Genomic DNA, 23,271 nt, shown 5'->3' with positions numbered 1-23,271 from the left:
TGCAGATACCTTTATTGTTACAATGGTTCAAATGGCTCTGAGCACTATGGGACTCAACTGCTGTGGTCATTAGTCCCCTAGAACTTAGAACTACTTAAACCTAACTAACCTAAGGACATCACACACATCCATGCGCGAGGCAGGATTCGAACCTGCGACCGTAGCGGTCACGCGGTTCCAGACTGAAGCGCCTAGAACCGCTCGGCCACAGCGGCCGGCAGTCTCAGAACTACTTTGGCGGAGTTGTTATTCTGAAAGGGTCCTTCTGGTTGTAATCCACAATATATTTCCATGTTGTAAATATAATAAAGCTTGACATCACATAGGCAGAAAATTTTAGTGCCATTATTAGATGATTTGGATGGTATGAACTGGCGAAATCCACACCGGCCTCGAAATGCTGGTAGCTGCTCATCAACTGTGACGTTCTGGTCGAGGGAGTAATGTGTCTTGCAGTTATTCAAACACATGGTGAACATTTCCCTCGCGGTTACTAATTTGTCTGTCTTGTGGCTCCATCATAAAAACGAGCACATCTTATTAGGAACAGGAAACGTTTTCCGAACATGGTCATTCTAAAAATGTTCAGACCAATGTCATCTGCTGTCCGGAAGTCGTGAACATTCTGTCACCCACCACGGAACACACCAGCAAGGTATAACAAGCCAAGAAAGGTTTTTATGTCGATTGCGTCTGTGTCCTTGCAATCACACTCGCGAGCAAAGTTTCCTTTTAGATCAGCTATACGCCTGTTAGTGTTGACCACAATTAGATCTAGGATATCATTACTGATGAATAGGCTCCAGCAGTCAATTTCAGTTACCATTTTCTTTGCGTCTCCAACTACCCCAGGCAGTTTCGTTAGTATATTATGAGGCCGTGTCTGTGTTGCTTTCCAAGGCACTTTCCTCCATTTAGTTCCATCCTTACCTAAAATAAAAAATAAGTAGATTACACCAATATTAGATATTGTTATTATTACATCTGAAAGCATATTTATTGTCTTTTCTACTCACCAAAATAGTAACGGTCATCAGTTTCCTGCGCTTCATTATTTTCCTCTTCATCAAATTCATGATCTGTGTCTGAGTCTACAGATCGTGTTTCGAGTATATCTTCGGTTTCTGAATCAGTTTCTGCAAGATCACCTTCATCTTCAATGGATACCTCCTCGTCGAGAAGAAGGCGATGTACTTCTTCCAAATCCTTAGGATTTTCTAGATCATATCGTTTACTCATTTTGAAAGTGAGTACACGTAGCTACAAAGAAACGTTGCTTCATTTAGAAGACAACAACGCAACTGCTGACTTGCGTACGCTGCAAACAATGCAACAGCTGCTGTCATTAGCGGCGACAAAGCGATACCCGAGTAGGCGCGCTGTATCTGAGAGATACAGGCAGTACACGTTCCCGCACCTGACACATTTATGACCTTGTCAGTATCGGGATAAGACTGAAATTCCTGTGAAGCAATAAGAAAGGTATGACACAAGATGTCGTGGGCCAGCAAACCGTTACCACTGTTCATTGCGGTAATATTAGAGAAAAAGTAGGTCATGTATCTCACTGATACATGCGCGACTGTCGGAGGGTTAAATAACTATTTCGAAATAGTTTTATGTATCTACATGGAACAAGTTTGTTTCCAAACAATACACATAGCGATTGCCGCCGTCATTTCCGTGCTGCGCAGATCTTTTCAGTGTGATACATATAACTGAAGAGGCAGAAAAATTAGTACACCTGCCTAATATCGTGAAGGGCCCCCGCGAGCATGCATATGTGACGCAACAAGACGTGGCATGGACTCAACTAATGTCTGAAGTAGTGCTGGAGGGAAATGATACCATGAGTACTGCAGGGCTCTCCATAAACCCGTAAGAGTACGGGGTGGAGGTATGGAGATCTCTTCTGAACAGCACGTTGCCAGACATCCCAGATATGCTAAACAATGTTCATGTCTGGGGAGTTTTGTGGCCACCGGAAATGTTTGAATTCAGAAGAGTGTTACTCGAGCCACTCTGTAGCAATTCTGGACGTATGGGGTGTCTCATTGTCCCGCTGGAATTGTCCAAGTCCGTCGGAATGCACAACGGACATGAATGGATGCAGATGATCCGACAGGATACTTATAAATGTGTCACCTGCCAGAATCGTATCTAGACGTACCAGGGGTCCCATATCATTCCGACTGCACACGACCTACACCATTACAGAGCCTCAACCAACTTGAATAGTCCCCAGCTGAGCCGCGCGGGATTAGCCGAGCGGTCTAGGGCGCTGCAGTCATGGACTGTGCGGCTGATCCCGGCGGAGGTTCGAGTCCTCCCCCGGGCATGGGTGTGTGTGTGTGTTTCTCCTTAGGATAATTTAGGTGAAGTAGTGTGTAAGCTTAGAGACTGATGACCTTAGCAGTTAACTCCCATAAGATTTCACACACATATTTGAACTTTTTTTTTTTTCTTTTGTGTTCCCTGCTGAATGCATGGAGTCACGAGGTTGTCTCCATACCTGCACACGTCCATCTGTTCTATATAATTTGAAGACTCGTCTATAATTTGAAGACTCGTCTAACCAGGCAACATGTTTCAAGTCATCAACAGTCCAATGTCGGTGTTGACGGGACCAGGCGAGGCGTAGAGCTTTGTGTCATACAGTCATCAAGGGTACACGTATGGACCTTCGGCTCCGAAAGCCTATGTCGATGATGTTTCGGTAAATAGTTCGCACTCTGTTCAGAGTGAAAGAAGTGCAACCCTTCTTCAAATTGCTGTAGATTTTAATGCTGGGTCATCATCAAGTGTCAGTTTCTTCAGTCTAGGTTGATTCCGTTCTTACAGGATCTTTTCCTGGCCGCAACGATGTAGGAGATTTGATGTTTTACCGGATTCCTGATATTCACGGTACACTCTTAACATAGTCGTACGAGAAAATACCCACTTCATCGCTTCCTCGGAGATGTTGTGTCCCATCGCTCGTGCGCCGACTACAACACCACTTTCAAACTCACTCAAATCTTGATAACCTGCAATTGTAGCAGCAGTAACCGATCTAACGACTGCGCCACACACTTGTTGTCTTATAGCCGGCCGGAGTGGCCATGCGGTTCTAGGCGCTACAGTCTGGAGCCGCGAGACAGCTACGGTTACAGGTTTGAATCCTGCCTCGGGCATGGCTGTGTGTGATGTCCCTAGGTTAGTTAGGTTTAAGTAGTTCTAAGTTGTAGGGGACTGATGACCTCAGAAGTTGAATCCCATAGTGCTCAGACCCATTTGAACCATTTTTTGAACTTGTCTTATACAGGCGTTGCAGACCGCAGCGCCGTATTCTGCCTATTTACAGATCTCTTTGTCTGAATACGGAAGTTGTACCAGTTTCCTGGGCGCTTCAGTGTATAAAGAAAACTAGAGGTAAGAAGACAAACGAAATGTAAATATTCTGTAAAGAACCGCAGAAGACCGCGGGTCCCTTATACCTAAATACTCAGACTACGTGTCTGAATAAACACCGAAATTTCGTTGGAGTGCTGATTTTCTCTGATTGTGATGCTCTCTGTCATTTACAACAGAACTCCACATTCTGCCTACATAATGAGCCAAATCGTACAATATTCCAAACTTTATGAAAGTGTTTATTCGGAAATATTTGTATCACACTTCCGCGAATGAGCCCTCATGCGGCATGATTAAATATCAGACCAATGGCATGTTACCAAGCCTCTACTCTAAGAACATGTTTCGACATGGAGTTTCTCATCGTTCAGAAATTATCTTGAGCCTCAACTTTTAATACATGGTTCTCAGAAGAAGAAGAAGGAGAAGTAGGTAGGAGCCAGGTTGCAGCGTTCGTGGCGTTTAACAACCTTCTACTTTGTGTTGGCGAAAGTTTCTTCATACTCCGGTTCCGCGTCATCTGCTCCGTAAAGAAGCTCTGTTTACAATGAAGCCTACGCATTTCATTATCAGACGCAGCGTTACCTTCTCTTAAGGCAAACCGGGAGGAGTTACATGTTGTTTAACTTAATTTGACTCTAAAAATCCCTTTGTCGACCTGACGTTAAATGTGAAAGAGAGAAAAGTTAATGTAAGTTACTATCAGTTGCACGGCGTGGATTAAGGTTTCAGCATTAAAATGAATTTCTGGAAGTCAATTTTTCTAGCCAATCCGCCATCCTGGAACTGATATTTCCTATTGCAGTAATGTGATCACCAACGGCAATTCGTTGCCCGTGACAGGCAGATGCGGTCGTGCGTGTTTTATGAAAATTGCGGTTTCTAGATGATAGATTGACACACATACATTAAGTGCTTTCATGTTATTATCCTCTATCAATTTTAGGTATTTAGTTGTCATATTACGGCTGACACTGTAGTAAACTTAATTTCGAGAACAATGGCTGCAAATATTAAACTCAGTTAATGCCACTTAATTTTTAAACCGGATATGGTTACGAAGTTAGTTACATTTCGACAAGAATAAATTGGTAGAGGAGTTTTAGCAAAGAGTGCACGCGTAATGTGAATTATTGGATTTAAGTAGTGTAGCCAAACAATAATTTGGTGTTGGTAGTAGTGAAAAGTGCCAGTGGTTTGAGCCTGGCACTACAAAATCAAATAATAAGAGTGTCATCTGAATACACTGCAATACTTTAGTGATTTAAAGTTAAAAATTTAAGGAGATACTTTAGAAACGATATTGGTCGCTCTGTCTGTGTCTCGTAAATACTCGTAATTATGCAATAAAGTGATTTGCACGAATTCGGCAGTTAGGTATAAATTTAGAGCTGTACGCGCCTGTAAGCCGTCATATACGATGCAGGTGCATCTACCACTGATACGCAGATGAAATTTGAGATTATTTAGTACATGCATGCAACAAAACTATTGTTCTGTTGAAGGTCTCTGGAGACAGTTGTAAATTTTCTAAATTTCCCACAATATCCCGTTTAAATAGGATGATGAATTGGGCGGAAATGCAAATCAAAGGAATCAGCCACCATATGAAGAGACATGTATAGATTATTAACCATTTGCAGATAACCGGTTATTAAATATTTCATTTACAGAGGCCAGTTCTGGGATGGCCCTCTATCTCACCTACTTCGTCCTAACGTACACACGCCTGGATTTGTATTTCACTAATGCTGATAATTTCACTAAGAACGAACAGTTACTATAATACATTAAACAAGCTTCCTTAAGTTGTGAAGAATTTATTATAAGGAATAGACATGAACTCACATTCAGTGTGAAGCGCTGTCGTCTATAAGAGAACACACACGCAGAAACTGACATTTCAAACCCACATAACTACAGAACTGAGGCAACCCTCTAACTGAACGTAAACGGTATCCGCAGGAGAAATGTGGAGGAGGTAAGAAAGTGAAAATGCGACTAGAATTCTCGAAGCCTGCTGACTGAGTGGCTGGTGTCATCTTCAGGTGTTTGCATCTCTCTCTCACTCCCCCCGCCCCCGCCCTCCCACCAAACAAGCATACATACCAACACTCAACTTCTGCTTCTCTCTCTCTCTCTCTGCACATACACAAACATGAGAGTGCTCGCGAGCACACACACACACACACACACACACACACACACACACACACAAACGCGAACGAAGAATCATGCATACCTCAATTGCCATACACCTTTAGTGACAAATAGACAATCAGGGTACTAAGTACGATTATATATTTATTCGTCTAAAAAATATGTTAGCAATCTTCCTTTGAATCCATTAGACATGTCGATTTTTTAATATATTATTTAGATTTTCTGGGAATGAAACTGGGAATACAATTCCAATTCTGGATCAGAAATGACCGTGATGGCGGTCATTGACCTTCTACTACTTGTCACGTGACCGTGAAGGTCATGCATGACGTCATCACTTGAGTACTTGACGTGTTGATCCTTATCAATGACATCATCAACAAATAGAATAAAATAAATTTACAAATTCGAACTACCTCTGTCGTGCCGCCCCCTCTTCTTCCCGCTCTGTCATCGTCATCCACTCACAGCAGAGTGGTAGCAATGGAAGAGACAACCAAACATTCAAGCTGTTGGAACTAACCCAATTGTGTTTCGAAAAAGTAAAAACCTTCACCCTACCCTCTCCCGTCCCCTCCTCTTTATGGGCAACCTATTACAGCGTAGTATTAAAATTGAAACAGCCAGTCGGAAAACCTATGATAGCGGAAATATCCCAGCTGTCTAGCAGGATATTTAAACCCCCTTTCCCTCCTCCACTTGAAAGTCAAAGATACACACTGTTCACTTGAAAGTCACACACCTCTAGCAGAATTTTTTAGTGAAGAGTAGAAACAGTCTGAAAATATATTATTATCGAGGGACATTTTCATACACTTCAAGCCATGCCCTTTCCCCCTCCCCTCCAACCTATATCCAACCAGTCACAATATACACACATAAAAAAAAATTGCATCACCTCGTTTCCCAGAAATCCTGAAGATAGACGTTGACTGTGGATATTGTATCACAGACATGGTCCCTTTGAATGTTCAGAGATGTCACTAAACTCGCCCAAATATGTAAACAACCATCCATGAGCAACGTATATTAGACGGAGGGAGTCCGACAGCCGATCAGTTTTAGTCATCCCACCAGGACGGAGGTACACGGCTCGTATTGTCTGTAGTTCACCATGCCTAGACGGTTAATACCGTGGTCCGATCACGTCTGCATTGTTACTTTGTACCAGGAAGGGCTCTCAACCAGGTAAGTGTATAGGTGGCTCGTAGTGAACCAAAGCTTTGTTGTTCAGACATGTAGGAAATACAGGGAGACAGGAATTGTCGATTACATGCCTCACTCAGGCCACTCAAGGGCTACTACTCCAGTGAATGACCGCTACCTACGGATTATGGCATGAAGGAATCCTGAAAGCACCGCCACCATTTTGAATAATGCTTTTCGTGCAGCCACAGGACATTGTGTTACGAATCAAACTGTACGCAATAGGCTGCATGACGTCCAACTTCACACCCGACGTCCATGGCGAGGTCCATCTTTGCAACCACGACACCATGCAGCACAGTACAGATGGTCCGAACAACACGTCGAATGGAGCACTCAGGATTGTCGTCACGTCCTCTTCACCAATCAGTGTCGCACATGCCTTCAACCACAAAATCATCAGAGATGTGTTTGGAGGCAACCCGGTCAGGCTGAACACCTTAGACACACTGTCCAGCGAGTGCAGCCAGGTGCAGGTTCCCTGCTGTTTTGGGGTGGCATTATGTGAAGCCGACGTACACCGCTAGTTATGATGGAAGGAGCCGTAACGGCTGTACCATACGTGAATGCCATCCTCCGACAGATAGTGCAACCATATCGGCTGCATATTGACGACAATTCGCGCCCCCAATGTGCACATTTTGTGAATGACTTCCTTCAGGATAACGACATTACTCGACTAGAGTGGCCAGCATGTTCTCCAGACATGAACATGCCTAGGATATATTAAAAAGGGCTGTTTATGGACGACGTGATCTACCAACCACTCCGAGGGATCTACGCCGAATCGCGGTTGAAGAGTGAGACAATCTGTACCGACATTGCCTTGATGAACTTGTGGATAGTATGCCACGTCGAATACAGGCATGCATCAATGCAAGAGGACGTGCTACTGGGTATTAGAGGCACCAGTGTGTACAACTATCTGGACCACTACCACTGAAGGTCTTGCTGTGTGGTGGTACAACATGCAATGTGTGGTTTTCATGAGCAATAAAGCGGGTGGGAATGATGTTTATGTTGATCTCTATTCCAATTTTCTGTACAGGTTACGGAACTCTAGGAAGCGGGGTGATGCAAAACATTTTTTGATGTGTGTAGTATTAAAAAGAGACGTACAAATGGCGCCACATACACACTTCCCCTTGAAAGACAAACATAGTCATTATATTTTTGAAAGTAAAAGGTATTCATTATTTCTAGCATAAAAAGGTGCCAAGTTATATTTTTAACAAACTCATACATATCTCTGATCTAATTGTAAAAGCGATGCCAGGATCAAAATTATGCATTATTTACGTACAAATACATACGCCTAGAGTAAAATTAAAATGACTCCAAGGTCAATGATACGCAGTGTTTATGTAAAATGGCACTTGTGCGCGCGTACACACACACACACACGCACACACACACACACACACACACACACACACACACACACACACACACACATACACACAAGTATCCCCTCGGTTTACTGAACAGACATAAAAGTTTCTCAACTGGGCCGCGATTGTGTTGGAAGTGGTATAGGTGGCATACACTATAACTGGTCATGCCTTCCCGCCCGAGTCTACGCTAATTAAGCTAACCCTTTCATGCATTACCTTAATGAATCAGCACATAGAACTTCCTCATTCCTGTTTTCTATGAACCTCTTATAGATGCTGTCCCTCGAAACAATTCTTGTAGCGCATTTGATTCTTCAAAATATGCAAGCAGGCTATCTGTGATTATAAGAAGACACTTGAATAGCTGATTTACTTGAAATAAGCCTCGAGTTGCCATTATGATTAGCTTGTAGCGAATACCACACAGTAGTAACAGTTTAATAGTCTGAAACGATTCATCTCCTAATGTTAATTAGCTTCTAGAGCATGGTAAAGCCAGATATCATATAAGAACAGTCTCCGAGCACATATTGTCGCCGACTGGCTAGTTAGCATGCGGCCGAAATGTCTTACATCGCAAAACTTCATAGCTCTACGTATATATTCGGTAATTTGATAATATTCATGTGTCTAATGAATTAAATGGTTTAATGCATAGCAATCGTACGGTATTGCAGCCCCTATGGCCCATAGGGTCCTATTAGTATCCGCTATGTCAAAGGTAGACTTTAATAACTAATAATGAAGGAAATTCTGAGTTTTGTGCCACAACACTTGTGGTTCCCGTAAGTACTGACTGCCATGAGAGATTCGCTCTCTAGATTCGTGTACTTATCCCCACCAGGTGCGTCCGATAAGTAATGTTACGATTTTTTCTCGGCCAGTTTGAAAAAAAAAAAGCCAAATTTGCTGTGGGACATAGCGGAATAATCCCGCTTCAGCTCCTATTGTTTCATGAAATTCCAATAGGTGATGGCGCTATACTTAGCCATCAAAGTGGCATCTGTAACGGAAGTGCGTTCCAAGCAAATATTCGTCTTTGTGTTTCTTTTGGTGGAAAAACTGAGCATCGCAGATATTCATAGGCCCTTGCAGAATGTCTACGGAGACCTGACAGTGAACAAAAGTCCGGTGAGTCGTTGAGCGAGGCACCTCTCATCATCGCAACAAGGTAGCACAGACCTTTCCTATCTCTCATGTGCCGGCTGGCCGCCCAGAACTATGACTTCTGCTGTGTTGGAAATGTGCGGACACTCTCATTCGAGATGATCGACGGATGATCACAAACGAACACCTCGCTGCCCAACTACACAACTGCTCATTAAAATTACTACACCACGTAGATGACATGCTAAAGACGCGAAATTTAACCGACAGGAAGAAGATGCTGTGTTAGCTTTTCAGAGCATTCACACAAGGTTGGTGCCGGTGGCGACACCTACAACGTGCTGACATGAGGAAAGCTTCCAACCGATTTCTCATACACAAACAGCAGTTGACCGGCGTTGCCTAGTGCAACATTGTTGGCATGCCTCGTGTAAGGAGGAGAAATGCGTACCATCACGTTTCCGACGTTTATAAACGACAGATTGTAGTTTATCGCGATTGCGGTTTATCGTATCACGACATTGCTGCACGCGTTGCTCGAGGTAGCAGAATATGGAATCGGTGGGTTCAGGAGAGTAATACGGAACGCCGTGCTGGATCCCAACAGCCGCGTATCACTAGCAGTCGAGATGACAGGCATCTTATCCGCATGGCTGTAACGGATCGTGCAGCCACGTCTCGATCCCTAAGTCAACTGTTGGGGACGTTTGCAAGACAACAACCATCTGCACGAACAGTTCGACGACATTTGCAGCAGCGTAGACTATCAGCTTGGAGACCATGGCTGCGGTTACCCTTGAGCGCCTGCGACGGTGTGCTCAACAACGAACCTGGGTGCACGAATGGCAAAACGTCATTTTCTCGGATAAATCCATGTTCTGTTTACAGCATCACGACATCGCGGTTAACGCACATTGGAAGCGTGTATTCGTCAACGCCATACTGGCGTATCACCTGGCATAATGGTAGGGGTGCCATTGGTTACACGTGTTGGTCACCTCTTGTTCTCAATGACGGCAGTTTGAACAGTGGACGTTACATTTCACATGTGTTACGACCCGTGGCTCTACCCTTCATTCGATCTCTGCAAAACCCTACATTTCAGCAGAATAATGCACGACCGCGTGTTGCAGCTCCTGTACGGGCCTTTCTGGATACAGAAAATGTTCGACTGCTGCCCTGGCCAGCACATTCTCCAGATCTCTCACCAATTGAAAACGTCTGGTCAATGGTGGCCGAGCAACTGGCTCGTCACAATACGCCAGTCACTACTCTAGATGGACTGTGGTATCGTGTTGAAGGTGCATGGGCAGCTGTACCTGTACACGCCATCCAAGCTCTGTTTGACTCAATGCCCAGGCGTATCAAGACCGATATACGGCCATAGGTGGTTGTTCTGGGTACTGATTTCTCAAGATCAATGCACCAAATTGCGTGAAAATGTAATCACATGTCAGTTCTAGTATAATATATTTGTCCAATGAATACCCGTTTATCATCTGCATTTCTTCCTGGTGTAGCAGTTTTAATGAGCAGTAGTGTAGATGCCTCTCTAGGTAGTGCTGACACACTTGGCCACCAGCTGGGGTCCTCAAAGGTGTGTGCCCGTCTCTCCTCCGCAGAAAAAGTTGACAGTCGCACCCTCAGCCGGTAATGTTATGGCGACGGTCTTCTTGGACTCTGAAGGGATTACTCTGTTTGATGTCCTCCCTCACGGTGCCACGATCAACTCTGAAGGGCATTCTACTACCTTCAGGAAATTGAAGAAACAACTGTAGCGTGTTCGTCACCACAAAAGTGCAAACTAACTTCTCTTTCTCCATGACATCGTAAAGCCTCACTTAAATCTCCGCACATGAGAGAAGCTCACAAAACTTCATTGCACTGTTCTTCGCCGGCCACTGAGGAAGAGCGGTTCTAGGCGCTCCAGTGTGGAACCCCGCGACCGCTACGGTAGCAGGTTCGAATCCTGACTCGGGCATGGATGTGTGTGATGTCCTTAGGTTAGTTAGGTTTAAGTAGATATATGTTCTATGGGACTGATGACCTCAGATGTTAAGTCCCATAGTTCTCAGTGTCATTTGAATCATTCTGAACTGTTCTTCCTCACCCACCCTAGATCCTAGTTCTCGCACCTTCCGATATCCGTCTGTTTGACCCAATGAAGAAAGTACTCCGTGGGATGCAATACCTAGATAATGGGCAGAGTATTGATGCAGCAAGACTTTGGTTCCGACGTCAACCAATACAGTGGCACCATTCGTGTACTTCTCCCCACGCGGTGTGTCCGATAACGAATGAAAGGCATTGAGGCCCTCCCAGTAACGTGGCGTAACGCCGTCGCATTGAACGGAGATTATGGTGAAAAATAGGATTTTGTAACCAAAAATGTGGTGAATAATATGGTGTATTGGAATCGTGATGGTCCCGGCGGAGATTCGAGTCCTCCCTCGGGCATGGGTGTGTGTGTTTGTCCTTACGATAATTTAGGTTAAGTAGTGTGTAAGCTTAGGGACTGATGACCTTAGCAGTTAAGTCCCATAAGATTTCACACACATTTGAACATTTTTGGAATCCTGAATAAAACTAGACTTCTTTCAGAGACGAAATGTGATGCATTACGTATTGAACGCCCCTCGTAGCGTTTCCGAAATGTCTTTTACCAACCTGGCCACGCAATGTGTGGAGGAGGCCCATTTTGTATAAAAATGATCCTACCTACACATCCACGCTGTTCGAGGGTCAGAATGACAGCCGGCCGTGGTGGTCTCGCGGTTCTAGGCGCTCAGTCCGGAACTGCGTGACTGCTACGGTCGCAGGTTCGAATCCTGCCTCGGGCATGGATGTGTGTGATGTCCTTAGGTTAGTTAGGTTTAAGTAGTTCTAAGTTCTAGGGGACTGATAACCACAGCAGTTGAGTCCCATAGTGCTCAGAGCCATTTGAACCATTTTCAGAATGACATTGGTGCGCAGAAAACTCTCATAGCGTTTCCCAGTGTTGGCACAGGTAACTCGACCCGTAGCACTCGTCTCCTCGAAAAAGTAGAGCCCCACGATAAACAATGTCGTCAACCCGGACCACAGAGTCATCTTTGCAGAATGAAGCGCTACCGGTTGATGTGCGTGCGGATTTTCCGTTACCTATGTTCTGTAATTCTGTGTATTGGCATTTCCTTTGAGATGGAAGTAGGTTTCACCTATGTGTAGAATGTTCCATGGTCATTCAATGTCCACGTGTATGCGATCAAGAAATTCCAGAGCAAACGTTTGTCTTGCTGGCATGTCAGCAGGAAGCAACTTCTGAACTTGGGTGATTTTATATCAACAGTAATGTAGGATGTTTCGTAGTAAAAAAAAAAAATGGTTCAAATGGCTCTGAGGACTATGGGACTTAACATCTGTGGTCATCAGTCCCCTAGAACTTAGAACTACTTAAACCTAACTAACCTAAGGACATCACACACGTCCATGTCCGAGGCAGGATTCGAACCTGCGACCGTAGCAGTCGCGCGGTTCCGGACTGAGCGCCTTAACCGCTGTTTCGTAGTAGTATTTCATGCACCATGCTCGTAGGCATGTCCAACATTCGAGCAATTCCACGCGCACTGCATGGTTTGCAAACCACCGCTTGACCTATGCTACAAAGCTATGGCAATATCTTGAACAGAAATCGGATCAACTGCTTTCCTCCCTCTGCCACACTGAACTTCAAAAGAACCTGTCTTTTCGAATTTTGTAATCATTTTCTCCTGACCATTAGCAGACATCGGACCATTGCCTTATTACATATCCTTGAGCGTACGGCATTTATGCAGGGCTACCGGCGCACACCCCGCGTTCTTGTAAAAGAAATTTTCCAGAAGGGCGCGATCTTTCGTGGAAACAGCAATGTTGGGAGTTTCGAACGCCAACTGAAGAACAGACGTGTGCATAATATGATGCTTTCAGTGCCATCCAGTGGTCAAATTCTCGTCCTTATTTTGTTCCGTGACGTTTCTCCCTCCGTCGATAATACTCTATTCAAATTTGGCTCCATTCTGAGCGGTCGTTCTCTGTATACAGCGCATTGAAACTGGAACTTTAATTATGGACACCATGTCTAGTGTTTGTTTCCTTCCAATCCCTCAGTAGTAGATTATAATGATATCGTAATTTTGAGACAATTTTGTGTGTGTGTGTGTGTGTGAGTGTGTGTGTGTGTGTGTGTGTGTGTGTGTGTAAGTGAGAGAGAAAGAAGAAATGATTGCCATGCATGAGAGAGGCCTTACACGAGCTTTAAGGAGTACAGTATTTTTGACAAATGAAATACGAAGAGAAATGATTGCTGTGAATGAGAGTGATCACGCTAGTTAAAGGAATATAGTATGTGACGTATTAAATATAGACATATCACATCTTTTTAAGGAGTACAGAATTTAACACAATCGGTTTACAATGATCGTCAGAAGACAGCAATTGTCAACGGATAACGATGGTCAGTGGTCTTTGATGGTCAGTGATCACTGATGGTCATTGCACAGCGATGATCGTTGGACTGTGATGGTCAGTGATCAGTTTTGGTCAGTGAACAATAATGGTCAATGGTACAATGGTACGTAAGGTAGTGCAAGTATGTGTGTGTGTGTGTGTGTGCTTGTGTGTGTGAGTGTACTACACTTCAGGTAAATAATGCACATCAGTCTTACACAATGGATTAATTTTAATATTATGTATATGTATATTCATAATACACAACTTTGGCCCGGCATCACTTTAGTATTATGTCAGCAATATGTATGCGTAAGTAAACAATATAACCTGACATCATTTTTTTTGCTGGAAATAATGAATATCATTTGCTTTCAAAAAATAATAAATATCCTTGCCTATCAGGTGGAAGTTACGTAATTTTTCACTACATTAATAGTGAGATTTCTACGTCTCATTTTAATACTACGCTTTGACTGGTTGGAAATAGGAACGACGGGAGAATGAAGGGGCATGACTTGGTGTGCACGTAAAATGTCTTTCGGGAATAATGTATTTTGACACCATTTCATTACGCGAGAGGTATGAGACTTTAACACAAACAATGTACGTTAAGCTGACAAAAGTCATAGGATAGAATTATGCGCATACACAGATGGCGGTAGTATCGCGTACACAATGTATAAAAGGGCAATGCACTGGCGACGCTATCAATTGTGGTCTGGTTCTTCACGTGGAAAGGATTCCGACGTGTTATGGCCGCACGACGGGAATTAACAGACTTTAAATTGTCAAGAGTGCGCCGAGAATACCACATGCCAGAGATTACCTCTCACCAAAGACAGCGCAGTCGTCTACATCCTTAACGTGACGGACCACTGAGAACAGTGGCGTCTGCGTAGAGCTATCAGAGCCAACATACAAGCAACACTGGATCAAATAGCCTCAGAAATCAATGTGGGACGTACGACGAATGTATCCGTTATTACAGTGTGGCGAAATCTGGCGTTAACGGGCAGTGGCACCAGCCGACTGTAGCGTCTCTTCTGGGCTCGTGACCGCATCGATGGAACCCAGACCACTGAAAACAATTCCTTATCAGATAAGCCTCCATTTCAGTTGGTAAGAACTGATGAAATCGTTCCAGTGTGTGCACCACACTCTGACCCCACGAAGTCATGGATCCAAGTTGTCAACAAGGCATTGTGCAACCTGGTGGTGGCTCCATACTGTTGCGGGCTGTGTTTACATGGAATGATCTGGATCCTCTGGATGTTCGGCTACTTGATGACCATTTGGAGCCATTCTTGGGGTTCCGGCGTAACGTGAAGCGCCGGCACGTCGATGGAGAATATCAGAGCAGAGAGGGCTGTGAGACGACGTCGGCCAATAGTACGCAGACCGACCCCTCTCTAGGTCGACACCGAGACAGGAATGGCCTCTACACGAAGAGAATATAAGCACCGCGTCGCCTAGTCGCGGCCGAGTTGAAGACGAGCCGTCCTGCGAACGATACAGCGGTGACATAAGAAGTGTATATACTGAAGGACATTGATTGTTTACATGTCGCAATTTGTTTGCGAAACGTCTTTGTGAATATACGAAGTGAAGCATTGTCATTTCTTTTACTGTAATAAACTACATTAACACAATTTGCTTCAATTGTTCTCTAGCGATCCGAGAAGGCAGGTTTCCTAGTGGGCAGGACACAACCCATAGACGTTGTATTTCCAAACAACGATAGAATTTTTATGACTGTTAGTGCCCCATGTCACCGGGCCACAATTTTTCGCGCCTGGTCTGAATCACATTCTGGACAGTTCGAGCGAACGATTTGGCCACTCAGATCGCCCGACATGAATCCCATCGAACATTTATGGAACACAATCGAGAGGTCAGTTCGTGTACAAAATCTGCACCGGCAACTCTTTCGCAATTATGGACGGCTATCGAGGAAGCATGGCTCAGTATTTCTGCAGGGGACTACCAATGACTTGTTGAGTCCATGCCATGTCGAACTGATGCACTACGCCGGGCAGATTGAGGCTCTGGACGATATTAGGAGGTATCCTATGACTTTTGTCACCTCAGTGTATATCTTTTACATTCAAATGGAGGCTACGCAATTTATTACACCTCTTTTTAATACTTCACTATAACTTGTTGGAAACTGGAAGGGGAGGTGGCCTTCAAATTTAGCACTATAACTCCTGGATTATTTTCGTCATCCTGCGTTTTTTGATTGGCTCTTTCTCTTTTAATACTACGCTGTGACTGATTGGAAATAAGGAGATGGGGAGGGGAGAAAGATATTTCTCGTCAACACAGTTGAGTTAGTTCCATACTTTTGAATTTTTGGTTGGTTGATTCATTCTTAATACTTGGTGGTTATAATAAAGATGCTGATACTCACGGAGGTACAGTGTGGACTGTAATTATCGTACGGCAGTGAAACTTGGCAGATATGCTAATGTGCTAATGCCGAACTGATTTGCGCTGGAAAAAAGTAGTTCCAATTTTGGCCACCAGGTGCGAATTTGCACACTGTTTGTAGAATGGTATGACATCTATGCTGTCATTTTACAAGCCATAAGGGTGGGTGAACATGAGAAGAGAGGCAGTGTGCTGCTAGCTAAACTGTTTTATGTGAACGGCAGCAATTTCAGTGTTGCATTGGGAGACAATCACCGACTGAAAGGTATGAGGAGGATGGTAATGAAATTCTAAAACGTGGATGTACTTGAAATGTCTCTGTTAGATTCGTTTCATATTATTTGATTTGTATTTCATGCCGTCGGCATTATATAATGTGTGACTTAGTTTTTTAGTCCGCGTTTGTTACCATTCAGTGATACAGAGCTACATTTCAGTATCGACACTCCTAGCAAGCACCTAATCCTATGCATATCACCTACAATACAGCTTATCAGTCAGGGCAAAGAGATTTGTACTCTTTCGGTAGTCATTTGACAGTAGTTAAGTTGGTGGCGGAAAGGATCCCTCTCGTTCCGTCCGATTACCTGGGGGAAGTTCTTGTCACCTTTGGAGAGTGAAGATGTTAAGAGTGACTTGGCGCTGGTGAGTGTATCAACGTGGGATGGTGTGCAGCTGTTCTAACTGATATACATGTTTAATTTGCTAGTTCAGTTTCAAGTTCTGTAGTCGAGTCAGTATCTTTTTCAGAGTTTGGTCACCAGTATATTTTCTGCGTTTAGTAAGTTTTTCCGGTCCTTCCTTTGTGTAACCAGAACACATGATGTAGGACGCACGTTACTCTAGCACAGGTTTTCCTCTCTTTCATTTAGAATGTAAGTGTGAACTTTTCTCGTATGTATATGTTTTATTTCTTATGCTTGCCATTTATTTTCAGTTTTTCCCGAGCACAGGGTCCCGGGTTCGATTCCCAGCGGAGTCAGGGATTTTCACCTGCCTCGAGATGACTGGGTTTTTGTGTTTTCCTCATCATTTCATCATCATTCATGAATGTGGTAAGACTGGACTGTGCAAAGGTTGGGAATTTGTACGGGCGCTGGTAACCGCGCAGTTGAGCACCCCTCAAACCAAACATCATCATCATCATTGTCATCATCATCTTCGTTTCAGTTTTAAGATGGGTAGCTTTGTTCATATCACGTGGTGGTAATATCACTGTGTGTAATTTCTGTACCCCCTTGGATACGACTTATTCTTAATTCCGCATGAAATCTTACACCTCTTTGTGTCCATAAGGTTTACATGTTTTGCGTTCTTGAACTTTTCACGAGTCTTAGTAATTTTGCTTTGTTGCTGAATATTCATGGTATCTGTGGGTGTTTCACGCCAGTGTACCACAGTTTCAGGTGGAAGATGATAAACCTAAATTTCATTGTCGGAAAGAGTTCCGTAGTATTACTACTCACAATAATCAACGATAGTTATGAGGATGAACCTATGAGCCTTTTGCTTGTTGCGATGGGCAAAGTTGTTTTTATCTCTCTTCTCGTGTGTGTGAATCGTGTACGGTTAGGAGAGCTTTTCCCATGCGCGCCTGAGAGTTCCTTTTAATTTATCATCGCAATATACCTCTGTACTCAGTATAATAATGCTATAAGTCAGTTAATAATTAAATAACAGGCAACGACAAATCATAGTTTAAAATTATTTTGTGAATGTTTAGTATGTTTTTGTTGTGGTTGACAGGAGAGCCAACACCGTGTTACTACAGGAGGCCGAAATGCATGACTTTTAGCTCACGCAGGCTGGCGTGAGGTCTGGAACATGACAAGATAATTAGAATTGAGAAAAACGGGCGTAGCTGGTGGAATACTTAACTTGAATCCATTAATGACGAACGTCGCTCGTGACAGTACATGATTCACAATATCAATGGTAACTGAATGTGGTGCCTTGCTAGGTCGTAGCAAATAACGTAGCTGGAGGCTATGCTAACTATCGTCTCGGCAAATGATAGCGTAGAAGTCAGTGAACCATCGCTAGCAAATTCGGCTGTACAACTGGGGCGAGTGCTAGGAAGTCTCTCTAGGCCTGCCGTGAGGCGGCGCTCGGTCTGCAATCACTGGTAGTGGCGACACGCGGGTCCGACTTATACTAACGGACCGCGGCGATGTCTGGCGGTGACACCACAGTTTTGTTTCAACAAACTGTGTTAAATTGTGATGGCTGTTTCTCAAACAAACCCCTCCCGGTTGTAAGATTATTTTAATGTATCCAACCTAGCGTTTCTGAAGCGCAAAAGACAGGACTTATATTTCTAAATTATTGTCTGATCACTTTCTTTTTTTTTTTTTACTTCAACTCCTGTGTGCTCTGAATTATTTGATTTATCATGTGCATTTCTATTGTTTCCATATGATCTTTCCACCTATTCACTTCGATCTTTTCATTAATGTTAACACGTTAGTGATGCTTACGAATTCAGTCATTAATTCAGTTCTTATATTAAATTTTCGCAATTTTAATTCCACTGGGTGGCGACCCAGCAAACGTTTGTGATACATGGGACTTAACAGAAGACTGCAAGAATCCTACAGTGGCTAACTTCTCCCAGTTTTTGTTCGCAAATCGTTTTACAGGTAACCATTCATTCATTAATAACATTTCAGTGCCAGGTTCGAATCCTACCTCGGGCATAGATGTGTGTGATGTCCTTAGGTTAGTTAGGTTTAACTAGTTCTAAGTTCTGGGGGACTGATGACCTCAGATCTTAAGTCCCACAGACCTCAGAGCCATTTGAACCATTACTAACCATTTAAGCCGCTGGAGGCTGTTGGCGAGGTTACTGTTGCTGTGACTGACCATGCAACATGTGCCCCAGATAGTGCTAGTGCTCGTGCAGTATCACAAGAATTGTCCTTCACATGGTCAAGAGAATGGAAAGTTCTGTGGTCTGTTTTACACTGGTTCCCCTACAAGAATAAGACGGTGCACCGAATGAAACCTCATGATTCGAAGCAATGTTGTGAACTTGCTCTTCGGTTTCTCTCACCGATCGAAGTTGATGACACATGGCTGGGTGAATTATATGGAGATACGATGGACATTTTACACTTCAGGATGCGGAGAATATACTGAACTGCCGAATTTGGGGTACTGTTAAACCGAATGTTGTGCTCAATGAGCCATTGCGCTCGCCATATGTGACTGTGGATTGACAGGAACCTTTATTCTTGGTGCATTCTTCTTTGAAGAGAATACACCGAGAGATACTGTCATGTGTACTGTGACGTTTGCACGTTATCGAGACTTAGTTCTACATAATTCCTTGGAAGAGCACAACTGTGTGAAACCTCTGTTTTCATGCAAAACGGGGCAACGCCTCTTATCGGTGGTCCAGTGAAAGATGTGCTTAATACAATCTTCCACGAACATGTGATCTCCAGGTGTTACCCAGTTACATGATCTGCAAGATCACCTGATCCGAATCCATGTAATTTTTGTCTCTGGGAATATCTAAAAGAATGCTTTCAACAGGGACACGTTCGGTCTCCACCTGATCTTAAGGCCAGTATTCAGGAACACATGTATCAGATTCTCCCGGGTCTGCTACGATCAACTATTGATCACCGCGTTTTACGTATGCAGCATCTCGTCGAAGCCTCCAGTGCTCATATTCAACAAACTGTGTAAGTTGCGGTTAATGACCAAACCAACACTATTCCTTTCTGACTTGTTACACCATTTCTGCCCACGTCCCATTCTAATCCTTCGCATATGGGAACTTTCACAGCGCCAGATTTGCACCTGGTGGCCAAAATTGGAGCAATTTATTTTTCACCGTAAATCGGTTCCGCATTAATGTATTAGAATTTTACCATCTTTCGCTGTCATACGACAATTACAGCAACACTGGAACTCTGAACGTAGCTCCACTTTAATTACAAGGATCCGGTACTTAGATGTGATTGTTTGGAGATTCTGGGATGTGAGAGGAAGGGGCACGGAGAACAAGACAGGAAGGGGGAGGGGAACCGGGGTGGGGGGGAGGGTACGTAAAACGCAACTGAGAGAGTTGGATTCTAAAAATTTATTTATTGATTGATTGGCCAATTGATTTTATTAATTGGTAGTATCATTGATATAGATTACGATATTATGCGTGCATGCATCAAGATAATTGATGATGTTATTTATGAATTTCATGATCACATGACCGTCACGTAACGATTTTGAAGGTCAATGACGATATTCAGGGTTGCGACTATTGAGGGTTATTTTTAAACCAGAATCGATATTGTATTCCAATTAATACGTAAAATTAACTTAATCGTAGTAATAAGGATACTGATTGCACGTTAAAACCGGAAAGGAACGAAAAGATTCAAGCATACTTACAATTTGTTCAAAAATCCATTACGTGTATTTCTGAAACTGTCTTCCAGTCCCGCCGGAAACGCACAGTATTTCAATACTTGAGTATCAGACAACGAGCTGTGAAACGTATCAACTGCAAACTTTAAGACATCTACTATGAATGTCACCTGTGAAAAGATTTTCCTCTAATACAACCTACTTTCCTATTCAGTAATGAGCTTTTATTTTATGAATGCCAAATTTATATTGGTGGTCAATGCAACTGATCTGAGGTAAAACAACATTAACATTTTAAATTTAAAAAATTGGTTCGACTCGCTAAATTTTAGAACATGTTCATGTTGATTATTATTTATTTCAGAAAATAAATGAAATATCTATAATTCTCAGAAAAATCAGTATTAAACATCTAGAAATTATGAAGACAATATGATGGTATAAGCCGTTGCTGAATGTAGCCACAGTGCTATATCGGAAAAAATCGATGCTTTTTTGTGATGAAACAACCATTTATTCCATTGTGTATGATATATAGCACGTTTGAAGACATGCTAACTCTGCGATCAACTACTTTCTTTAAACAGATGCCGCCACCTACTGGGAACATGCTGAAACGAAGACAAGCGGTGCGGAGGAAGCACAAGTTCTAACGCATACGCTGCGATGAGGAACACGGGGTATAGTTAATTGCCTGAGCTACAAAAAATTATGGTTCGATGTAGGATATATGCTACGTAAGGACTGAGGAGGGTATACAGTGCATGCGCCAAGTATGAGTGATTAGTCCAAGTGCAAGTATCACAGGAAAAGTAACGAAACAGAAGCTCAGTTAATTTTTGCATATGTGTAAAACTTAAAGTAGTAAATACACACTAAGTGCAATTACATCCCTTTCTTACCATTAACGTATTGCACAACTCTGACGACCTACTTCAAAAATTGCTGACTTTTTCTAAGGTAAACTACAATGGCTCTTATGTAGACCCGAAATTGATGTATCAGATTTTAAAATAAATAGAATGAAAGTGTCATATCTAGTGGCAGAATACATTCTTGTGTGAAAACCGGTGTCCATGGTTTTTTTCTTTTTAATTCGTGCAGGTAGTATTTCCGTTCATTTCGCTGCTTACATACTTTGACGAGCAAACTTCAACATAATAACATTACGTACGGACCACTGCTGTTATGTTTGAACAAGTCTCTGTCCGCATACTTCCCATTGCTGTTTACGTGAATCTTTTCTTAACGAGACCATGTATCTGTTTTTATGTTAGCATGTATGTTATCCAGATGAGAGGGAAAATTTTTAATTGTAGATACGTACTGCTCAGCTGAGAAACGATGATCCCAACAAGAAATCTAAACGGAGATTAGGGTTTCAAGCCTCGTCAACGACAAAGTCATTAGAGATGAAACATCTACATCTACATCAACAAACACACTCCACAAGCCACCATACGGTGTGTGGCGGAGGGTACCCCGTACCACAAATAGTCGTTTCCTTTCCTGTTCCACTCGCAGATAGAGCGAGAGTAAAACGACTGTCTATATGCCTCCGTATGAACCCGAGTTTTTCTTGTCTTCTCTTCATGGTCCCTACGTTAAATGTTTGTTGGCGGCATTAGGATCGTTCTGCAGTCAGCTTCAAATGCAGGTTTGCTAAACTTACTCAGTAATCTTCCTCCAAATGAATGTCTTCATATCTTCAGAGAGTACCGTCTGAGCTCCTGAAGCATATCCGTAACACTTGCATGCTGATCGAACCTATCGGTAACGAATCTAACAGCTCGCGTCTTACTTGCTTCGATTCTTCTTTTAATCCGACATGGTTCGGATCCCAGTCACTAGAGGAGAACTCAAGAATAGGTCGCACTGGCGACCTATATGCGGCCTCTTTTACAGATGAACCATACTTTCCTAAAATTCTCCTAATAAATCGAAGTCGACCATTCGTCTTCCTTAACACAATCCTCACAGACTTGCTCCATTTCATATCGCTTCGCAACGTTACGCCCGGATATTCCAATGAATGATTGTGGCAAGTAGAGCACTACTAATTCTGTATCCGAACATTACGGATTGGTTTTTCCTACTCATCCGCAGTAACTTACAATTTTCAGCATTAATACCCAGGTGCCATTCATCACACCAACAACAAACTTTGTTTAGGCCATCTTGTATCGACCTATAGTCACTTATCTTGGACATCTTCCTGTACACCACAGGATCATCAGTGAAGAACCGCAGATTGCTGCCCAACCTGTCTGCGAGAGTATTTATGTATATAGAAAATAGCAATGTTCCTGTCACACTTCCCTGGGGCCTCTCCGTCAATGACAACATACTGGGTTACATTACTTAAGAAGTCTTCCAACCAGTCACATATCTGGGAGCCTATTCCATATGCACGTACTTTCGTTAACAGACTACAGTGGGGTACGGTGTCGAGCGCTTTTCAGAAATATTGGAAATATGGATAGTGCGTGTTGCCCTTCATCCATAGTTGCTAGTATATCATGTGAGAAAAGAGCAAGTTGGATTTCGCACCAGCGTGCCTTCTAAAGCCATGCTGATTCGTGCACGTCAGCTTTTCGGTCTCTAGGAGGTTTATTGTATACGAACTCAAAATAAGCTCTTAGAATTCTGCAGCAAACCGATGTTAAGGATGTTGGTCTGTAACTTTGCGGATCCGTTCGTTTAAGCTTCTTATGTACTGGAGTGGCCTGCGCAC

This window comes from Schistocerca gregaria, chromosome X (genome assembly GCF_023897955.1).
Source record: "Schistocerca gregaria isolate iqSchGreg1 chromosome X, iqSchGreg1.2, whole genome shotgun sequence".
Classification (NCBI taxonomy): domain Eukaryota; kingdom Metazoa; phylum Arthropoda; class Insecta; order Orthoptera; family Acrididae; genus Schistocerca; species Schistocerca gregaria.
The sequence above is the reverse complement of the archived record's forward strand: the minus strand, read 5'-3'. Positions refer to the sequence as shown.